At 46.3% G+C, this 21,550-nt stretch overlaps 1 long non-coding RNA gene across 1 annotated transcript; it reads left to right on the top strand.

Moving 5' to 3' along the window:
* The first annotated feature begins 6,193 nt into the window (after window positions 1-6,193).
* On the top strand, window positions 6,194-21,213 carry LOC142069045 (uncharacterized). Its single transcript, XR_012664915.1, has 2 exons — window positions 6,194-6,263; window positions 20,161-21,213. It is a non-coding gene; the product is annotated as an uncharacterized LOC142069045 (long non-coding RNA).
* The last annotated feature ends 337 nt before the right edge of the window (window positions 21,214-21,550 follow it).

Genomic DNA, 21,550 nt, shown 5'->3' with positions numbered 1-21,550 from the left:
CTCCTGCGTGGGCCAACAGTGGATTCTTTCAATGCCAAATATTTTTAAATAAAAACAGACTCCCCCATGGCATGGGAAGAAAAGAATCTACAGATTCAAAACTCTCCCCCTGCCAAGTCAAGCACTGCTAGCTGTGCAACAAGTGTGTGGACTTCTCCACCCAAATGGAGAAACGCTCGCTCTGACAAACATAAAAAAGAAGATCTTAAACATAAAAAAGAAGCTTACAAGAAGTGGAAGGTTGGACATATGACCAGGGAAGAGTATAAAAATATTGCTCGGGCATGTAGGAATGATATCAGGAGGGCCAAATCGCACCTGGAGCTGCAGCTAGCCAGAGATGTCAAGAGTAACAAGAAGGGTTTCTTCAGGTATGTTGGCAACAAGAAGAAAGCCAAGGAAAGTGTGGGCCCCTTACTGAATGAGGGAGGCAACCTAGTGACAGAGGATGTGGAAAAAGCTAATGTACTCAATGCTTTTTTTGCCTCTGTTTTCACTAACAAGGTCAGCTCCCAGACTGCTGCACTGGGCATCGCAAAATGGGGAAGAGATGGCCAGCCCTCTGTGGAGATAGAGGTGGTTAGGGACTATTTAGAAAAGCTGGACGTGCACAAGTCCATGGGGCCGGACGAGTTGCATCCGAGAGTGCTGAAGGAATTGGCGGCTGTGATTGCAGAGCCATTGGCCATTATCTTCGAAAACTCGTGGCGAACGGGGGAAGTCCCGGATGACTGGAAAAAGGCTAATGTAGTGCCAATCTTTAAAAAAGGGAAGAAGGAGGATCCTGGGAACTACAGGCCAGTCAGCCTCACCTCAGTCCCTGGAAAAATCATGGAGCAGGTCCTCAAAGAATCAATCCTGATGCACTTGCATGAGAGGAAAGTGATCAGGAACAGCCAGCATGGATTCACCAAGGGAAGGTCATGCCTGACTAATCTAATCACCTTTTATGATGAGATTACTGGTTCTGTGGATGAAGGGAAAGCAGTGGATGTATTGTTTCTTGACTTTAGCAAAGCTTTTGACACGGTCTCCCACAGTATTCTTGTCAGCAAGTTAAGGAAGTATGGGCTGGAAGAATGCACTATAAGGTGGGTAGAAAGCTGGCTAGATTGTCGGGCTCAACGGGTAGTTATCAATGGCTCCATGTCTAGTTGGCAGCCGGTATCAAGTGGAGTGCCCCAAGGGTCGGTCCTGGGGCCGGTTTTGTTCAATATCTTCATAAATGATCTGGAGGATGGTGTGGATTGCACTCTCAGCAAATTTGCGGATGATACTAAACTGGGAGGAGTGGTAGATACGCTGGAGGGGAGGGATAGGATACAGAAGGACCTAGACAAATTGGAGGATTGGGCCAAAAGAAATCTGATGAGGTTCAATAAGGATAAGTGCAGGGTCCTGCACTTAGGACGGAAGAACCCAATGCACAGCTACAGACTAGGGACCGAATGGCTAGGCAGCAGTTCTGCAGAAAAGGACCTAGGGGTGACAGTGACCGAGAAGAGTCAGCAGTGTGCCCTTGTTGCCAAGAAGGCCAATGGCATTTTGGGTTGTATAAGTAGGGGCATAGCGAGCAGATCGAGGGACGTGATCGTTCCCCTCTATTCGACATTGGTGAGGCCTCATCTGGAGTACTGTGTCCAGTTTTGGGCCCCACACTTCAAGAAGGATGTGGATAAATTGGAGAGAGTCCAGCGAAGGGCAACAAAAATGATTAGGGGTCTGGAACACATGACTTATGAGGAGAGGCTGAGGGAGCTGGGATTGTTTAGCCTGCAGAAGAGAAGAATGAGGGGGGATTTGATAGCTGCTTTCAACTACCTGAAAGGGGGTTCCAAAGAGGATGGCTCTAGACTGTTCTCAATGGTAGCAGATGACAGAACGAGGAGTAATGGTCTCAAGTTGCAGTGGGGGAGGTTTAGATTGGATATTAGGAAAAACTTTTTCACTAAGAGGGTGGTGAAACACTGGAATGCGTTACCTAGGGAGGTGGTAGAATCTCCTTCCTTAGAGGTTTTTAAGGTCAGGCTTGACAAAGCCCTGGCTGGGATGATTTAACTGGGAATTGGTCCTGCTTCGAGCAGGGGGTTGGACTAGATGACCTTCTGGGGTCCCTTCCAACCCTGATATTCTATGATTCTATGAAACCCTCTGAATTAGTTGCCTCTAAGTGTGTGCTGCCACCTGAAAAATTCTTATTGTTACAAGTAGGACTGTCACAACCGCCAATGGGCTTGATCCACAAAGGGAACTTAGGCATTGCAATGGTGAGCCTAACTCTAGGCACCCAACTACTCTGATTTAGGTGCCCAGGCTTCCTATATAATGCAGGCAGCGAGTCGGGTGCTTAAGAATGGGAGCCACAAAAGCCAGCATGTTAGGTGGGAAGCTGTCGAAGCTCGCCAATGGAAAATGCCTAAGCCCCAGCCCTCAACAGGAGTTACGCACCTAACTGTGAGCCAGTGGGAGATGCCTGTCTTCGCTAAGTGCCTAACCCAGGTCATCCCTGCCTCACAAAAAACAAAGGCAGTAGTGGTGCTCCCCAAGAGCCCAGCGGTTAATGCACCCCTATAGGAAGTAGGTGACGGAGGTTCAAATGTGACTTGCATCCACATCCCACAGAGGAGTGCCCTAACCATCTGACTATAGGAGAATCTGTGACAGGTAGGGCTCTTCCAAATTCATGGTCCATTTTGGTCAATTTCTCAGTCATAGGATTTTAAAAATGGTAAATTTCATGATTTCAGCTCTTTAAATCTGAAATTTCACAGTGCTGTAATTGTCGGGGTCCTGACCCAAAAAGGAAGTGTGAGGGGTCGCAAGGTTATTGCAGGGGAGGTTGCAGCACTGCTACCCTTGCTGCTGCTGCTGGCAGCACTGCCTTCAGAGCTGGGCAGCTGGAGAGCGGCAGCTGCAGCCCGGGAGCCCAGGTCCAAAGGCAGAACTGCTGCAGGCAGCAGCGCAGAAATAAGGATGGCATGGTGTGGTATTGCCAACAGCCACCGCTGTCCGGCTGCCCAGCTCTGAAGGCTGAGCGGCAGTAAGGGTGGCAATACCATGATCTTCTCCCCCTGCCCCACACACCCCAAATAACCTTGTGGCCCCTCCTGAAACTCCCTTTTGGGTCAGGACCCCTAATTTGAGAAACGCTGGTCTCCCCCCTGAAATCTGTACAATATAGGGTAAAAGCACACCAAAGAGCAGATTTCACAGTGGGAGACCAGATTTCATGGTCCATGCCACATTTTTCATGGCCATGAATTTGGTAGGGCCCTAGTGATAGGTCTCTCTGTGAATCTGTTCTGCATTTATGAAAGTGGGTGCCCTAACCACGACACTACAGAGTCCGTCCGTCTGTCTCTCTCTGGCCCAAAGGGAGTTGAAGCAGGCACTTAAAAATCTCTTATTTAACCCTTAGCATAAATAATTCCTAAACGTCCTTCCTCTTTTTACACAATTTTAATGAATAGTGCTTAGTCACTAGCCAAGATTTGGTGTATAGCTCTGGAAACATCATTTCTATTTTAAACCCTCCCCACTTCCTGTATCCCCAGGCTTTCAGATATAAACAGCAAATCAAAAGTGTCATTGGGCCCAAGGAATATAGAGGATTCTCTAGGTTTCACATATGATAAGACAATTTTTGCAAGTGTTTCAAGGGCAAGTCCTTGGAAAATTCCTCCCTTTTAAAATAACACTTTTAAAGATTCGTTATCTGTGACTTTTCTGCTGAGCTGCTATAGTTCAAAACCTTGAAACCCTATATTCCCATTAGAGGCTGATGCAAAAGTTTTCTTTCTGGCTGTTATGACTAGTTTATTAAGAGAAAATGGCTTAATATCCTATAGTTAATGATCAAACTCATTAGTGCTCTGTGGGCCCGCATCATAAATTCTTCCCAGGATTTCCAAAGAAAACATTTTTTTTTCTTGGAGAAAACTGAAAAGTTTATTTAATCAGCAAAAGAATATTAAAACTCTTTAGGATACTTGTAGCCCTATTATCCATCACACCTCAGAGACTCAGTAAGGATCACTACTTGGACATGAGACCTGCACAGAATGCTCTGGTAGCTACAGGGAAGGTGGGAGAATGTGGGGAAGGAAAGGTTTGTGTGCCAAGACTTCCAGTTCTTCCTGTTTATTGCCCATGTTCCTTACATTAGTGTATAAACATCTAAGGTGTTTGGCAGGTTGCCCCATTATTTTCCCACTTGTTTCTCTAATGACCGGATTGCTATTTCCCATGTCCCCCCACCCCCACCTTTCAGCCCTTTGTTGAGAGCACCATTTTTATTTACCAGTGGGCTTTTGTCACTAAGATAGAGGAAAGCTACTAGGAGAATTCCTTAAGGATCAATCTTGGGATTGATCTTATTTCATGTTTTCATTAATGACCTTGGCACAAAGTAGGAGTGTGCTAATGAAATTTGCTGATGATAAAAAGTGGGGAGGCATCGCCAGTACAGGGGTAGATAGGAATCTTATACAGAAAGAACTAAATGTCCTGGAGGACTGGAGTAACAGAAATGGGATGAAATTAAACAGTACAAAGTAAAAGGGTGTGCCTGCTCCTGGAATACTGTGACCAATTCTGGTGTCTCAATTCAAGAAGGATGTTAATAAATTGGAGCGGGTTCAGTGAAGAGCCATAAGAATGACTAAAAGATTAGAAAACCTTCTTTATAGTGATAGATTCAAGGAGCTCAGTCTATGCAGCTTAACAAAGAGAAGTTGAAGAGTGACTTCATTACAGTTAAGAAGTTCCTAAATGGGGAACAAATATTTGATGATGGGCTTTTCAATCTAGCAGAGAAAGGTATAACACAATCCAATGGCTGGAAGTGGAAGCTAGATAAATTCAGACTGGAAATGAGGTATACATTTTTAACAGTCAAGGTAATTAATCACTGGAACCATTTATCAAGGGTCATAGTGGATTCTCCATCACTGGCAATTTTTAAATCAAGATGGGTTGTTTTTCTAAAAGATCTACTCTGAGAGTTACTTTGGGGAAGTTCTATGGCCTGTGTGATACAGGAGGTCAGACTAGATGATCACAAAGGCCTCTTCTGACCTTAAAATCTAGGAATAGTTTAGTCTCCTGAGTAGTGTAATTGGTCTAATTCCAGTTGTTGGCTTTAGTGTGCGGAGGCTGAGTGGTGTAGTGGCCTTTGATATAGAGGAGGTCAGATTAGTTGATCTGGTGGGCCCTTCTGGCCTTGAACTCTGACTCTATGACCCTTCATCATCAGATGTAGCCCATTCTGCCCAGCAATCCTCTTTCATGGAAAAGCATCCCACGGTTGAGGAAGCCATCACCCTCCTGTCGACATCAGCTGTGCACCTGCATGCAGTTTGTTACAACCCCTCGTTAAGGAAATAGGGTTTACAGATAAACAAGTTATGGTAGAAAATAGCCTGACTCAATGTCACCAGTTTCTTTGTCACCAGTTTCTTTCCCTAAGGGAAACTGACCTGCAAGGTGCCCAAATTTGCTGTTCAGCAGAAGGGCAACAGTAGGAACATGTCTCTGTTACGTATTCATGTTAGGAACCATTATTTCTTTATCACCGTTCTTTAGCTTTTTCATACTGCGATCCACTTCCTTATAGTAAAGAGCCTCTTGTGGACACCTCCCCTTCCAAACTCTCCTTCCCTGTCTCAGCTGTAGCCACCACCCCACAGGAGTTAATATTAGAAGGTTAAGGTTGAAAAATTATGCACTGTAATGTGAAGGATACAGCTATATCTCAGCTTTTTATTTCCTCTTCCTGGGTACAGGTTTTTACATTAATTAGGCTGGATTTCCCTACAGCCTGTAGAACCGTTTGCTCTGCCTTCCCCATATGCATTGCAGCTCAGTTCTGCCCTCCTGATGTGTTTACAACACCTCCAGGTTTGAGATCATCTGTAAATATGACTGCTTGAATTTACACCAAAGAAACTCCTAGCAAATAAAGACATAAAGCAGCTGTGCAGATGCAGAAAAGGGGGCTTGGGTTTTGGGGTGCGGGCTAATCCAGTTTGTGAAAAATAGCTTCTGAAACCCTTCCAGATCTCTGGACTGAGGACATTGTGTAGCTCTCACCCCTTGTGGAATGGTGTGATAGGTTTGTTTTATAGCAAAGTCACCAATGTATATATTTTTTAAACTGTTGTTTTTATTCTCTCTCCCAGAGCCTGAACATGCTGCCACCACAGCTCCATGCCAGCCCAGAAGATGGGAGAGACAAGGGGGCCACTTCAGAGCTGTCCCCACAGGTGGCCTGGGTTATCAGTATGATGCATTGCTACTTTGTTGGGGAACATCCTTGAAATCTATCACAGTGCTTGATGTGGTGTTATTCCTGGGCTTTATCTATGTGGTTGAGCGTCTTCCAGCAAGGTTTGTTATCACTGGAGCACAGAGAAAGTCCCCCAAGTGAAGGACTCTAGAGTAGCAGTGCAGACATAGTTATCTCAGAGACAACTTCAGGTCTTAACAGGACAAGATTAGTAGATGGGTTTTCCCTTCTGGCTGTTAAACCAGTCTAAAAGCAGGATGTTACACAAGGTCACTTGTCAGTGTAATGGCTCCTCCCAACAACTACATACAACTTTGGAATATGCCAAGTGTAATTTTAAAAATAAAAGAGTAATAAGTGATTTGCAATGCCAGATCAGACCCACTGTCTATGAAGTCTAGTGGCCTATGCTTGAAATCTCAAATGATCAATAAAAGTCCCCAATAATGTGCCTGGCCAGTTCTATAATGGTGCAAACTTCCTCCTGAGCAGAGCTGTGATCAGTTTATGTGCTGAGGCATCAGATTAAAATTTGCTTCCTCATTTCTTAACATGCACAACTACATAAATGTCTGGTATTAAAATACTTACAGGCTTTTCAGAGGTACTAATCACTGTAGCATCTGAGCACCTCACACTTATTAATGAAATAAGCTTCCCTCCCCCCATCCTCATGCTTGAAGTAAGAAAATAATAATAATAATAATAATTAACAGTATTCCAGTAGCTCCCATAGGCCCTACTCACTGACTGGTTCCCACTGCCCTGGTACTTATATGCTAAATAGTCAAGACAGACAAACAGCTGTAGAAAGTGGCAAGTGACATATTAAAAGGTGCAAAACGTGGTAGTTGCTTGTCTGTTTTTATATGCTATCCCATATCAAAAATCTACATGAAATAAAGTTATTTAGGTTGACAAGAAAAATACTTGAAAGTTAGGAAATGCCAGAATGAAGAATGTTTGTGCAGCCTTACTTCACTTCCTATGGGTGTAGGCATTATAATACAGTCTTTAATTACATGATCACACACTGCCTCATTCAGTGCATAGGATGAAGGGGGCTCAGAAAATGAATGAGGTAGTTTTCAATATTTCTTTTTACCCTGCCTTTATGCAATGTGTAAGGCCTTATTTACTGCACAACTTCTGAGCCCTCCACTCCATATGGAATTATTAATTGCTTCATGGGCTTGCCTGTGGCACTCATCACCAATGTATTTGAGCCTCACAAACATTAATGAATTTATCTTCACAATTTCCCTATGAGATACCAGAGTTCTATTATTCCCATTTTATAGACAGCAAACTGAGTAAGGTACAGACAAATTAATGTTAAAATTTACAAAAGGCTCCACTAACTTTTGGGCTGTTAGTGATTGCACCCCAACTTGAGGTCTTGGGTTGATTTTTTTCAAAGTATTTTGCATTTTTTATAGAATTTCATATGTTTAAAACAAGGTCCAGACATTAACTACTTGATACCAGAACAGCCCTGGCCACTAGGGGTGGGGAAAATATTATTAGCCACATTTTATAGATTGGGAAAGTGAGACAGAACAATGAGGTGACTTGACCAGGGCCCCAAGGTGAATCAGTGGCAGAGATGGGACCTTTCTGACTCCAAGGCCTCTGCTCATTAAGGCAGTATAATCTTTAGGAATGTCAGAATGGCTCAGGATCAACTCTGTCCATTGAATTCAGTCTCAGATGCGTGCACTCAGCTCCTCTTCAAATCTGGCCCCAGGAGCTTTACGTTCGGCATCGAGAAAATGAGGATCACAATTGAATCTAAATTAGCTCTTTTATCATACCAGGAAGAGCAGAAGGGGCAAATGGTATGTAGGACCCTTAAACAGAGCCCACCCCACCAGGTACTAGTTTGTGTCCCAACCCTAACCTCACCAGCCTTCCTCTCTGATGTTGACTTTTGGCTCTCTCTCTTCACAGTCTCTCGCACTCAGCCTCAGTGACTTCAATTTCCATCTTGATGACTGTGAGGAATAAAATTGTTCATTTAGAAACAGAACTAAGGGGGCTCTCTGATACCTTACACAATTGTCCTTTAACTTTTAAGCCTGGGTGAGGGTATTGTGATCCTCATCGCGGTTTTGAAGAAGAACCAGTGTTGTGATTTTTTTAAGGATTTTATTATTAAATTAATAAAAACAATTACAAATCTATTAAGATTTTCCTTAAAACTAGCTATTACAAATTTTGCTAATTATCTTTGAATTAACAATCCAATTATCAAATCAGAGTTGCAACTGGTAGTGAGTTAATGAATCAACAAATTGACTATAATATGGAATGGATTCAACAATTGTCCAAAATCATTAAGTGAACACAATCAAGGTTTGAATCATGAAGTTAGCATAACACATGATCAGTTCTTATACCTAATATCCCTGGAACCTTAAAAGGGCATAATCTACTTCACAGCTCTGAGGCCCTTCAAAGCCTCCCCACTAGCAGGCAACTTTCATTGTCATCTCTTCATAGAATATCAGGGTTGGAAGGGACCTCAGGAGGTCATCTAGTCCAACCCCCTGCTCAAAGCAGGACCAATCCCCAACTAAATCATCCCAGCCAGGGCTTTGTCAAGCCTGACCTTAAAAACTTCTAAGGAAGGAGATTCTACCACCTCCCTAGGTAACACATTCCAGTGTTTCACCACCCTCCAAGTGAAAAAGTTTTTCCTAATATCCAACCTAAACCTCCCCCACTGCAACTTGAGACCATTACTCCTTGTTCTGTCATCAGCTACCACTGAGAACAGTCTAGATCCATCCTCTTTTGAACCCCCTTTCAGGTAGTTGAAAGCAGCTATCAAATCCCCCCTCATTCTTTTCTTCCGCAGACTAATTTCTTCACTGTGATGCTAGGTGACTCTTTCTAACTTTCTAAAACTTTCCCTTTTTTGGCAAAGCAGTTTCTGTAACACTCATTTATGACCCAGATTATAAAAAAATGTTTAAGTCATTTTGGGTTAATCTAAATATGCACATGCTGGGTTTTTGTTTTTTGACACTCAAACTCTTATTCACCCCTGAAAAGGTGTAGGAAAAAAATCAATAATATAATGGACATCTCCACCTAAAAAAAGATACAGTTAAAGAGAAATTTAGCTCTTCAGTTTGCATGCTCTTTAGCTTTAAGGCCAGGAATGCAGGTGATGTTGTTTGGTCAGTACCACATGCCAGCTGGCTTCCTTGGCTCTTGGCAAAACAGGCTGACATGACCTGTGGATCCTTGATCTCCTCCTTCCTTCCTTCAGCCAACCTCAGGATGAGAGGGAGCAAAGTCGTCTTTTGTTATGGTGGCCCAAAGATCATAGCTTCCTCCATGTTTACCTGAGTCTTTAAGGTTATAAGTTCTGGCTTTGTCTGCCCCTTGGCACCTCTCTGGAGATTTTCCAAGCAAATCAATGGATTACAAACCTGATATTTTGAAAACGTAGTTCAATCAGAGTTAAGGGGTGGGCAATTTGACCATTCAATGATCTAGAAACGGTCTGGTCTCCTTACTGGCAGTCCAGTGATACTATACATCACCAAGCAGAGATGTCCTTCAATAGATATAAAAAGAAAAGGAGATGACTCCACAAATGCAGTTTTCACCCACCCAGGGTGTTAGCCCTGAGTATCAATGATCAAATTCCTTTAGGCCCCTCCAGAGTCTGTGCATGATACGTGACTTAGTGGCTATCACTGCTATTCTTCACTCCCTTCCAGCTGCACATATTTTCACTGTCAGTGCTTTTGAAAAACATCCCAAGACATATTGCAACATTGAAGTGTTATAATTTTAGCTGAATGAAAAGTCACTGCCTGGTAACAGAGTTGACTCGTAGCCTATTAATATACAGCTTACTCAAGCAGAAAAATTAAAAGTTTCCAAAAAAGAAGAAAATAGCAGTTACTTAAAATAAGCCATGTGGACCCCATCATGCTGTGCACCACAAGGTCCATAGTGCACTTTGATCTAGTGCTCAAAGCACACTACAGAACTTTTAATGTGTTGCAGCCATGTCCACATGGCCATTTAGTGCGCAGCAGGATGGTGCACTGTAGATTCACACCCCAGCTTGCTGCACACTAAAGCCCCATAAGTCCCCAAGTGAATTCCACACCACAATCTCAGCCGACTTTTTGCCACCTTTGATTCAATCCTCCACCCTCCTCTTTTCTCTCTGCACAGGAACTTGCAGATTTCTTCCAAGAGAAGAACTGACAAAATCTTCCCATCAGTTCATCTTCCCTTCCCTCTTTCCACCTGCAATGCTCTCCTTCTTCTTTTTCCCAACACAGATGCAGAAGTTTCTTATCCACTCACCTCGTCTAACCCTTCCACTTGCTCCAGTGACCCCATCCCATCTCTGGGCATGCCCACTCTTATCCCCTCCCTTACTCTGGTTCTTATAACCTCTCACTCTCCCCTTGCTCTTTTCCCTTATACTATAAATATGCTTTAGTCTCTCCCATATTAAAAAAAAATCCATGACTTCACTTGCTTCTCTAGCTATCACCCCATCTCCCCTCTGCCCTTTCATAGAATCATAGAATATCAGGGTTGGAAGGGACCTCTGGAGGTCATCTAGTCCAACCCCCTGCTCAAAGCAGAACCAATCCCCAATTAAATCATCCCAGCCAGGGGGCTTTGTCAAGCCTGACCTTAAAAACTTCTAAGGAAGGAGATTCTACCACTTCCCTAGGTAACGCATTCCAGTGTTTCACTACCCTCCTAGTGAAAAAGTTTTTCCTAATATCCAACCTAAACCTCCCCCACTGCAACTTGAGACCATTACTCCTTCTCCTGTCCTCTTCTACCACTGAGAATAGTCTAGAACCATCCTCTCTGGAACCACCTCTCAGGTAGTTGAAAGCAGCTATCAAATCCCCCCTCATTCTTCTTTTCCTCAGACTAAACAATCCCAGTTCCCTCAGCCTCTCCTCATAACTCATGTGTTCCAGACCCCTAATCATTTTTGTTGCCCTTCGCTGGACTCTCTCCAATTTATCCACATCCTTCTTGTAGTGTGGGGCCCAAAGTTTTGGGACACAGTACTCCAGATGAGGCCTCACCAATGTCGAATAGAGGGGAACGATCACGTCCCTCGATCTGCTCGCTATGCCCCTACTTATACAACCCAAAATGCCATTGGCCTTCTTGGCAACAATGGCACACTGCTGACTCATATCCAGCTTCTCGTCCACTGTCACCCCTAGGTCCTTTTCCGCAGAACTGCTGCCTAGCCATTCGGTCCCTAGTCTGTAGCTGTGCATTGGGTTCTTCCGTCCTAAGTGCAGGACCCTGCACTTATCCTTATTGAACCTCATCAGATTTCTTTTGGCCCAATCCTCCAATTTGTCTAGGTCCCTCTGTATCCTATCCCTGCCCTCCAGCGTATCTACCACTCCTCCCAGTTTAGTATCATCCGCAAATTTGCTGAGAGTGCAATCCACACCATCCTCCAGATCATTTATGAAGATATTGAACAAAACCAGCCCCAAGACCGACCCCTGGAGCACTCCACTTGACACCGGCTGCCAACTAAACATGGAGCCATTGATCACTACCCGTTGAGCCCGACAATCTAGCCAACTTTCTACCCACCTTATGGTGCATTCATCCAGCCCATACTTCATCTGTATGTTCATTGAATGAATTGTTTACAGTCATGTCTGGTTCTCAGAAGCAGTTCTACCCTAGACCAGGGGTGGGCAAACCTTTTGGCCCGAGGGCCACATCGGGGTTGTGAAATGGTATGGAGGGCTGGGTAGGGAAGGCTGTGCCTCCCCAAATAGCCTGGCCTCTGCCCCCTGACTGCCCCCCTCAGTTCTCCCAACCCATCCAACCCGCCCCTGCGCCTTGTCCTCTGACCGCCCCGTCCCGGGACCCCCCACCCCAACCACCCCCCCGGAACTCCACACCCTATCCAACCCACCCTGCTCCCTGTCCTCTGACTGCCCCGCCCCCTATCCACACCCCCGCCCCCTGACAGGCCCCCTGGGACCCCCGACCCATCCATCTCTCCCCCACTCCTTGTCCCCAGACTGCCCCTTTCCAGGACCCCCGTCCCTAACTGCCCCTCCGGGATCCTACCTCCTATCCACCCTCCGCTGCTCCCTGTCCCCCCCCCAAACCTTGGGACCCCAACCCCTATCCAACCCCCCCACTCCCTGTCTCCTGACTGACCTCCCCAAACCTCCCCCCCATCCAACTGCCCCCCTGTCCCCTGACTGCCGCCCGGAACCTCCTACCCTCCCCCCACCCCCTTACCCTTAACAGGCTGCTCAGAGCAGCAGGACAGGCTTATTTGAAAGCCTGGGAGGTGGGCGGGTACAAGTTGCGCTGCCCGCGCGGTGGCGTAACTGCGGAGGAGAGGGAACAGCGGGGGAGGGGCCGCGGCTAGCCTCCCCGGAGGGGAGCTCAGGGGCCGGGCAGGACGGTCTGGTGGGCCATAGTTTGCCCACCCCTGACCTAGCATGTTAAGGATTCTGGACACTAATGTACCATAAATAATAATTACATGCCAAAAACCTACTTTATAAATAATATTAAGTTTGCAAAAATCAAGCACTCAAAAGTTAGGAAATGCCAGAATTAAGACTGACTGCATAATTTAAATTTGGCCCCCTTGGGCACATGCATTATGATACAGTCTTTAATTACGTGATCACATACTGTACTATTATTTCCACAGGCAAAAATGCCTCACTCAGTGCACAGGATGGATGGTGCAAACACATGCAGGCAAGGAAAGGATGGGCTCGTAGTTAAGACAGCTGCCCAGATATGGATTTTTATCCCTGGCCAGCTGGCAGACTTCCACTATAATTCTGTGCAAATAGACTGCTGTTCTTCTTGAAATCTTGTCCTCCCTTGGCTTCCATTACTCTGCCCTCCCCTGATTCCCCTCCTACACCTGTAATAACTCCTCCAATGTGTCCTTTGGAGGATCCTCCTCATTCCCCCTTCAGCTTTCTGAAGGAGTTCAACAGGGCTCTGTCCTTGGTCCTCTTCTCTCCCTGTGCACCTTAAAGTGTGTGTAAAGTTAGTTAAAAACAGAGAGGTTAGAATGACAAAATCCGCGGCTCGACTACAGCTCGAATTAGCCAAATTTCAGGCTGAGGAAAGACAAAGGGAACATGAAAGACAGATAGAACTCATGCGGCTGAAGAAGGAACAAGTAAGGGAGGCAGCGAGAGAAGCAGAACAACACCAAGCGGCTGCTCACAGGAGAGCTATGGAAGCAAGGGACAAAGAACTGGAGGAGAAGGAAAAAGAGAGGAAGTATGTGGAGGAGATGGAGAAGATAAAGGCTCAGCAGAATATCCCAACAAACCCTAGTAATCCTTCTCCAAGTACCACCTCCCATCCCAGAAAGTTCCCCACCTACAAGGCACGTGATGATACTGAGGCCTTCCTAGAAAACTTCGAAAGGGCCTGCCTTGGGTACAACATCTCTACTGACCAATACATGGTAGAGCTGAGGCCGCAGCTCAGTGGACCCTTAGCTGAGGTGGCAGCTGAAATGCCTAAAGAACACATGAACAAGTATGAACTGTTTAAATCCAAGGCGAGAGTCAGAATGGGGATAACACCCGAGCAGTCTTGTCGGAGGTTCAGAGCCCTAAGGTGGAAACCAGACATGTCATTTACCCGACATGCCTACCACATTGTGAAACATTGGGATGCCTGGATATCAGGAGCAAGTGTTGAATCTCCAGTAAATTTGCCCTTCCTAATGCAAATGGAACAATTCTTAGAGGGTGTTCCTGAGGAAATAGAAAGATACATCCTAGATGGGAAACCCAAAACTGTAATCGAGGCAGGAGAGATTGGAGCCAGATGGGTGGAGGTGGCAGAGAAGAAGAAAACTGGTCGCAGTTGGAGCGGAGACCAGAAGGGACCACCCCAGACCACACCCTATTACCGGGGGCCGCCCAAGGCCCCACCTACCTCCCAAAGAACCCTCCAGACCCCTTATTGTCCCACCACCCCGTTCTCCAGCAACCCTCCTCGCCCCAGTGACCCATCAGCTGGACGATGTTTTAAATGTAATGAGCTGGGGCATGTAAAGGCCAATTGCCCCAAGAACCCCAACAGATTACAGTTCATTGCACCGGAATCACCCCAGAGGTCTGCAGGCCCAGATACCTCCCAGATACCCTTGGAGCGGAGGGAAACTGTGAGTGTGGGTGGGAAGAAGGTCACCGCATGGAGGGACACCGGAGCACAAGTGTCAGCTATCCATGCTTCCTTAGTGGACCCCAATTTAATCAACTCAGAGATCCAAGTGACGATTCAACCCTTCAAGTCCCACTCTTTCAATTTGCCTACAGCCAAGTTGCCTGTCCAGTACAAGGGCTGGTCAGGAATGTGGACTTTTGCAGTCTATGATGATTATCCCATTCCCATGCTGTTGGGGGAAGACTTGGCCAATCATGTGAAGCAGGCCAAGAGGGTGGGAACGGTCACCCGCAGCCAGGCTAAACAAGCCGTGAGGCCTAGCTCTGTTCCGGAAACTTCTATCAGGTTCCGGTCAGAGGTGATGGACCCAGACCCCAGGCCAATGTCTGCAACAGCAGTAGTGGATCCAGTTCCAGAGACCCAGACGGAACCAGTCCCAGAACCGGAACCAGCCGAACAACCAACACCAGACCCAGTGTCAGCACTGAATCCAATACTTGCAACCTCAACACCAGAGGGCCCCACCGACCCTGAACTGGCAGCAGCCGATAACCCGACCCAAGAGGCTCAGCCGGAGCCTGAATCCCAACATAGTGCACCAGCGGAGAGCGGTTCACAGTCAACAGAAACAGCTCCATCCCCTATATCGCTTCCAGAGGGACCAAGCCTAGGTCGACAATCCAATGAGGAACTGATGTCTCCAGCATCAAGGGAACAGTTCCAGACCGAACAGGAAGCAGATGAAAGCCTCCAGAGAGCTTGGACGGCGGCACGGAGCAACCCACCGCCTCTCAGCTCTTCTAATCGATCCAGGTTTGTTGTAGAAAGAGGACTTTTATACAAGGAAACTCTTTCTGGGGGACACCAGGAAGACTGGCATCCTCAGAGACAGTTGGTAGTTCCAACTAAATACCGGGCCAAGCTCTTGAGCTTAGCCCATGATCACCCTAGTGGCCATGCTGGGGTGAACAGGACCAAAGACCGTTTGGGGGGTCATTCCACTGGGAGGGAATGGGCAAGGATGTTTCTACCTATGTCCAGTCTTGTGAGGTGTGCCAAAGAGTGGGAAAACCCCAAGACCAGGTCAAAGCCCCTCTCCAGCCACTCCCCATCATTGAAGTTCCATTTCAGCAAGTAGCTGTGGATATTCTGGGTCCTTTTCCGAAAAAGACACCCAGAGGAAAGCAGTACATACTGACTTTCATGGATTTTGCCACTCGATGGCCGGAAGCAGTAGCTCTAAGCAACACCAGGGCTAAAAGTGTATGCCAGGCACTAGCAGACATTTTTGCCAGGGTAGGTTGGCCCTCCGACATCCTCACAGATGCAGGGACTAATTTCCTGGCAGGAACTATGAAAAACCTTTGGGAAGCTCATGGGGTAAATCACTTGGTTGCCACTCCTTACCACCATCAAACAAATGGCATGATGGAGAAGTTTAATGGAACTTTGGGGGCCATGATACGTAAATTCGTAAATGAGCACTCCAATGATTGGGACCTAGTGTTGCAGCAGTTGCTCTTTGCCTACAGAGCTGTACCACATCCCAGTTTAGGGTTTTCCCCATTTGAACTTGTATATGGCCGTGAGGTTAAGGAGCCATTGCAGTTGGTAAAGCAGCAATGGGAGGGATTTACACCGTCTCCAGGAACTAACATTCTGGACTTTGTAACCAACCTACAAAACACCCTCCGAACCTCTTTAGCCCTTGCTAGAGAAAACTTACAGGATGCTCAAAAAGAGCAAAAAGCCTGGTATGATAAACATGCCAGAGAGCATTCCTTCAAAGTAGGAGACCAGGTCATGGTCTTAAAGGCGCTCCAGGCCCATAAAATGGAAGCATTGTGGGAAGGGCCATTCACGGTCCAGGAGCGCCTGGGAGCTGTTAATTATCTCATAGCATTCCCCACCTCCAACCGAAAGCCTAAGGTGTACCATATTAATTCTCTAAAGCCCTTTTATTCCAGAGAATTAAAGGTTTGTCAGTTTACAGCCCACGGAGGAGACGACGCTGAGTGGCCCGAAGGTGTCTACTACGAAGGGAAATGTGGTGGTGGTGTGGAAGAGGTGAACCTCTCCATGACCCTTGGGCGTATGCAGCGACAGCAGATCCAGGAGCTGTGCACTAGCTACGCACCAACGTTCTCAGCCACCCCAGGACTGACTGAACGGGCATACCACTCCATTGACACAGGTAATGCTCACCCAATTAGGGTCCAACCTTACCAGGTGTCTCCTCAAGCTAAAACTGCTATAGAACGGGAGATCCAGGATATGTTACAGATGGGTGTAATCCGCCCCTCTGAAAGTGCATGGGCATCTCCAGTGGTTCTAGTTCCCAAACCAGATGGGGAAATACGTTTTTGCGTGGACTACCGTAAGCTAAATGCTGTAACTCGCCCAGACAACTATCCAATGCCACGCACAGATGAACTATTAGAGAAACTGGGACGGGCCCAGTTCATCTCTACCTTGGACTTAACCAAGGGGTACTGGCAGGTACCGCTAGATGAATCTGCCAAGGAAAGGTCAGCCTTCATCACACATCTCGGGCTGTATGAATTTAATGTACTCCCTTTCGGGCTGCGAAATGCACCCGCCACTTTCCAAAGACTTGTAGATGGTCTCCTAGCGGGATTAGGAGAATATGCAGTCGCCTACCTTGACGATGTGGCCATATTTTCGGATTCCTGGGCAGACCACCTGGAACATCTACAAAAAGTCCTTGAGCACATAAGGGAGGCAGGACTAACTGTTAAGGCTAAGAAGTGTCAAATAGGCCTAAACAGAGTGACTTACCTTGGACACCAGGTGGGTCAAGGAACTATCAGCCCCCTACAGGCCAAAGTGGATGCTATCCAAAAGTGGCCTGTCCCAAAGTCAAAGAAACAGGTTCAATCCTTCTTAGGCTTGGCCGGTTATTACAGACGATTTGTACCTCACTACAGCCAAATCGCTGCCCCACTGACAGACCTAACCAAAAAGAAACAGCCAAATGCTGTTCAGTGGACCGAAAAGTGTCAGAAGGCCTTTAACAAGCTTAAAGCGACACTCATGTCTGACCCTGTACTAAGGGCCCCAGACTTTGACAAACCGTTCCTAGTAACCACAGATGCGTCCGAGCGTGGTGTGGGAGCAGTTTTAATGCAGAAAGGACCTGATCAAGAATTCCACCCTGTAGTGTTTCTCAGCAAAAAACTGTCTGAGAGGGAAAGCAACTGGTCAGTCACTGAAAAAGAATGTTACGCCATTGTCTACTCTCTGGAAAAGCTACGCCCATATGTTTGGGGACGGCGTTTCCACCTGCAAACCGACCATGCTGCACTGAAGTGGCTTCACACCGTCAAGGAAACTAACAAAAAACTTCTTCGGTGGAGTTTAGCTCTCCAAGATTTTGATTTCGACATCCGACACATCTCAGGAGCTTCTAACAAAGTGGCTGATGCACTCTCCCGTGAAAGTTTCCCAGAATCAACTGGTTAAAATCGTCCTTGAGATGTGGAAAATATTGTTAGTCTTTATGTACTTGGTAGTATATTTAGAGATGCATGTGTCTTATTAACTCTGTTTTTCCTAGAGCTCCAGGAAGAAATCCCAGCCAGTGTTTCACCCTAGCTGAGATTTGGGGGGCATGTCATAAATATAAAGGGAAGGGTAAACCCCTTTGAAATCCTTCTTGGCCAGGGGAAAGCTCCTCTCACCTGTAAAGGGTTAAGAAGCTAAAGGTAACCTCGCTGGCACCTGACCAAAATGACCAATGAGGAGACAAGATACTTTCAAAAGCTGGGAGGAGGGAGAGAAACAAAGGGTCTGTGTGTCTGTCTATATGCTGGTCTTTACTGGGGATAGACCAGGAATGGAGTCTTAGAACTTTTAGTAAGTAATCTAGCTAGGTATGTGTTAGATTATGATTTCTTTAAATGGCTGAGAAAAGAATTGTGCTGAATAGAATAACTATTTCTGTCTGTGTATCTTTTTTGTAACTTAAAGTTTTGCCTAGAGGGGTTCTCTATGTTTTTGAATCTAATTACCCTGTAAGATATCTACCATCCTGATTTTACAGGGGGGATTTCTTTATTTCTATTTACTTCTATTTTTATTAAAAGTCTTCTTGTAAGAAAACTGAATGCTTTTTCATTGTTCTCAGATCCAAGGGTTTGGGTCGGTGGTCACCTATGCAAATTGGTGAGGCTTTTTATCCAACATTTCCCAGGAAAGGGGGGGGTGCAAGTGTTGGGAGGATTGTTCATTGTTCTTAAGATCCAAGGGTCTGGGTCTGTAGTCACCTAGGCAAATTGGTGAGGCTTTTTACCAAACCTTGTCCAGGAAGTGGGGTGCAAGGTTTTGGGAAGTATTTTGGGGGGAAGGACGCGTCCAAACAGCTCTTCCCCAGTAACCAGTATTAGTTTGGTGGTGGTAGCGGCCAGTCCAAGGACAACGGGTGGAATATTTTGTATCTTGGGGAAGTTTTGACCTAAGCTGGTAAAGATAAGCTTAGGAGGTTTTTCATGCAGGTCCCCACATCTGTACCCTAGAGTTCAGAGTGGGGGAGGAACCTTGACAGAAGTCAAGTCAGCAGGCTGTAAATTGGCCATGTCACAGCCTCAGTTTGACCAAGGCAGGAGAGGAGGGGGTTTTGGGTGCCACAGAAAGGGCAGCTTGACCCTGCATTCTTCCTGATAAGGATTGTGTTGAAGTTGCTGATACGTGCATTTTAGAAGGGCAGGATGTGCCCCAGGAATGTCTGTTGGGGCTTCAAGGCTGCAAACTCTGGAAAAACCCACACCTGGTTAATCAATAATCAGAAGAAAGCCTCTTGCTTGACCATTGAAACTGCTTGTTTAACAAGTTTTCTTTAAGGGACATGTCATTCTATTACTAATGTATCAATAAGGGGGGAAAGCTTGAAGTAGGGAGGACTCTTTGGGACTGGACTCTCCCTCTGGATGCATCTTGTGTTCCCCACTGGCAGATGGGCTGCTGCTGTGCCACTTGAGAGCCACACTCAGCTTCGGTAATTATCGCGGGTTGGGGGTGTTTTACTAACCTGATGAGGACGTGTGTGTAAGTGCTTGAGACTAAGTAAAGTTTAGCTTTAAGTGAAAGCACTCTTGTGTTGTCCTGTCTGTGCCAGCCATCTATCGGTTGGACGGCCATGCCTCCCCTGATTTATTTCCTGACACCACCTTGCATAGAGTAAAAGTTACTGATAGCTTTGGGTTGAAAGAACCCCGGGTAACAACACCACGCATAGATGTGCTGTTCAGTCGCCATACATTTGAATACTTCGGTGACAAACACACCTGGTTTCCCACCAGCAGCTTGGAATAACACCTCTCTTTGCCAGTTGGGCACCACAAGAACTGTTATGGCCTCCAGAATGTCCAAGGCCTGAAGCGATAGAAAAGGCTTATGCAGCATGGCGACCAACCTCCCCCAAAACTCCATTTTGTTGATTTTTTTATTAAAGTTGTGATTTTTAACATACCATTCTTTCAGCATCTTAATCTGGCTGTTTCCAGTGAGCCTCTGTGGTCTAAAGCAGCCCTCTGCCAATACACTGAAGTTCAGGTTCCAAAAGTAACGTTTTCTGCCCTGGAAAGTCCAAAACAATTGTTTCTGTGCTCCTGCACTGAGACATTTGAGACAGTGACCCTCGGTGTCTTCTCCTATTGCAGGCCCCTCGACCTCTACAGGCGTCAGAACCTCCACAGCTCGCCCTCACGGCAGAGAGCTCATCGTACCTTCACAGACCATTCCAAGAGGAAGGATTTCTGGGATGAACTTGTGATTGAAGTTCTGGACAGGGCTCAACAACCAGGTCGAGTACCAAAGGCAAAGGGACTGGTGGCAAGAGGAAAGACATGCAGGAGGCAAGTGGAAAAGACTGAGGCTAGCTTTGTGCCTTGAGGACAGGGTAGTGATGCAGGAGCAGGCCCTCACTTTACAGTTCCTTGAACAGATACAATGGTTAAGGGAGGAAGATCGAGCACAACAGAGAAAGAGCTGGCTGAGCAGTTGCTGTCTCTACTATCTGCAAGAGTCCTGGCTCCTGCTGCACCCACACCATGGCCTGTGTTCCCTCTGCAGTACCCTGCCCTGCATTCCAGGAGCAGCTTGGACAACTCCATGGTTGGGTGAGTGGCCCATGCAATCAGGCCCTATGAGTGGCAGAATAGGGCAAATGTGCCTCATGCAGTCCTCATGCTGAATCCCTCCCCTGGGGATGCCTCCATCCCCCTGCCCTGGCACCAAGTGTGTGGCAAATGTGGAAGGAAAGGAAAGGAGAAAGGCTTCTAGGGACATGTATTAGTGTGCAAACAATCAAAACCACTGGAAGGTAGAAAAGGAACATTACAACAAACAGAGGTTCACCCTGTTTATGAATAAAGACAAAAGCCTGTTTCAGTATACCAGAGGAGGGGGAAAGACCCCCTGGATCCTTTCACTGAAGAGTCATCTTGGGGAGCAGGGATGTTTTCTCACAGGTACTGATGTTCTCATGAAAAACTGGATTCTGGTTCTCGTGAATCCAACCAGCTCCGCAACAGAATTTGTGGATTTTGGGAGGTGGGGGTGGAGGAAACCCTACTTTATTAGATAGGAGAAGTAACCATGAATAAGTATAGATCCTGGTTCACATTTTATGATTTTGTTTTATATTGTAACTATTTGTTTCCACCACTCTCTCTTGTCTCTATTCTTTCTTAAATAAACCTTCTTTTGTTTTATTTTAAGTGCTCACAAGTGCTGTGTGTTATACAGAAGTGGTGATTTAAGGTAAAATTAATAAACTGGGTTACACTGCTCTCTTGGGGGGAAAGGATCTGGGATTTCTGTGAGTAGCCAGTGTCAAGGGCTGAGTATCACAGGGGAATGATTCAAAGGGACTCAGGGACTGGGGTACACCTACAGTTAACCTGCAAGGGAAGACAGGTCTGTCATAGCCCGGAGGACAGTGCTTGAGTGACTGAAAGGCTGGTGGCATTAGGGAGCTAATACCCAGCTAGCACAGGCTAGGCTACCTCCTGCTAGAGGCAGGGGGTAATGAGGAGACTCACAGTTCTG

This window comes from Caretta caretta, chromosome 1, assembly GCF_965140235.1.
Source record: "Caretta caretta isolate rCarCar2 chromosome 1, rCarCar1.hap1, whole genome shotgun sequence".
In the NCBI taxonomy this organism is placed as follows: Eukaryota; Metazoa; Chordata; order Testudines; family Cheloniidae; genus Caretta; species Caretta caretta.
The sequence above is the reverse complement of the archived record's forward strand: the minus strand, read 5'-3'. Positions and strand labels throughout refer to the sequence as shown.